The sequence below is a fragment of the Arachis hypogaea genome, chromosome 3, assembly GCF_003086295.3.
Source record: "Arachis hypogaea cultivar Tifrunner chromosome 3, arahy.Tifrunner.gnm2.J5K5, whole genome shotgun sequence".
Lineage (NCBI taxonomy): Eukaryota > Viridiplantae > Streptophyta > Magnoliopsida > Fabales > Fabaceae > Arachis > Arachis hypogaea.
Genome location: NC_092038.1, coordinates 106752150 through 106753515, shown reverse-complemented (window position 1 = coordinate 106753515; position 1366 = coordinate 106752150). Strand labels below are relative to the sequence as shown.

Below are 1366 nucleotides of genomic sequence, written 5' to 3'. Positions count from 1 at the left end.
GTTCAGTAATTTTCTTGCTCAGCTGACCCACTCGTGCCTCCAAATTTCTAATGGAGGACCTTGTTTCAGTCATGAAACTTTGAGTGGTCTTGATTAGATCAGAGACCATGGTTGCTAAGTCAGAGGTGTTCTGCTTAGAACTCTCTGTCTGTTGCTGAGAAGATGATGGAAAAGGCTTGCCATTGCTAAACCTGTTTCTTCCACCATTATTATTGTTGAAACCTTGTTGAGGTCTCTGTTGATCCTTCCATGAGAGATTTGGATGACTTCTCCATGAAGGATTATAGGTGTTTCCATAGGGTTCTCCCATGTAATTCACCTCTTCCATTGAAGGGTTCTCAGGATCATAAGCTTCTTCTTCAGATGAAGCTTCCTTAGTATTGCTTGGTGCATTTTGCGTTCCAGGCAGACTTTGAGAAATCATATTGACTTGCTGAGTCAATATTTTGTTCTGAGCCAATATGGCATTCAGAGTGTCAATCTCAAGAATTCCTTTCTTCTGATTTGTCCCATTGTTCACAGGATTCCTTTCAGAAGTGTACATGAATTGGTTATTTGCAACCATTTCAGTTAGTTCCTGAGCTTCTGTAGGCGTCTTCTTCAGATGAAGAGAGCCTCCAGCAGAGCTATCCAAAGACATCTTGGATAGTTCAGACAGACCATCATAGAAAATACCTATGATGCTCCATTCAGAAAGCATATCAGAGGGACACTTTCTGATTAATTGTTTGTATCTTTCCCAAGCTTCATAGAGGGATTCTCCTTCCTTCTGTCTGAAGGTTTGGACTTCCACTCTAAGCTTACTCAATTTTTGAGGTGGAAAGAACTTTGCCAAGAAGGCATTGACTAGCTTTTCCCAAGAGTTCAGGCTTTCTTTAGGTTGTGAATCCAACCATGTCCTAGCTCTATCTCTTACAGCAAAAGGGAATAGCATAAGTCTGTAGACCTCAGGGTCAACCCCATTAGTCTTGAAAGTGTCACAGATTTGCAAGAACTCAGCTAAGAACTGATGAGGATCTTCCAATGGAAGTCCATGGAACTTGCAATTCTGTTGCATTAGAGACACTAATTGAGGCTTAAGCTCAAAGTTGTTTGCTCCAATGGCAGGGATAGAGATGCTTCTCCCATAGAAGTCGAAAGTAGGTGCAGTAAAGTCACCCAGCACCTTCCTTGCATTGTTGGCATTGTTGTTGTTTTCGGCTGCCATGGGTTCTTCTTCTTTGAAGATTTCTGTTAGGTCCTCTATAGAGAATTGTGCCTTAGCTTCTCTTAGCTTTCGCTTTAAGGTCCTTTCAGGTTCAGGGTCAGCCTCAACAAGAATGCTTTTGTCTTTGCTCCTGCTCATATGAAAGAGAAGAGAACAAGA

General features: G+C 41.8%; 1 non-coding gene across 1 annotated transcript; it reads left to right on the top strand.

Annotated features, from left to right (window-relative positions):
• The first annotated feature begins 694 nt into the window (after positions 1–694).
• Positions 695–802, top strand: LOC112793150 (small nucleolar RNA R71). The gene has a single exon (XR_003197858.1). It is a non-coding gene; the product is annotated as a small nucleolar RNA R71 (small nucleolar RNA).
• The last annotated feature ends 564 nt before the right edge of the window (positions 803–1366 follow it).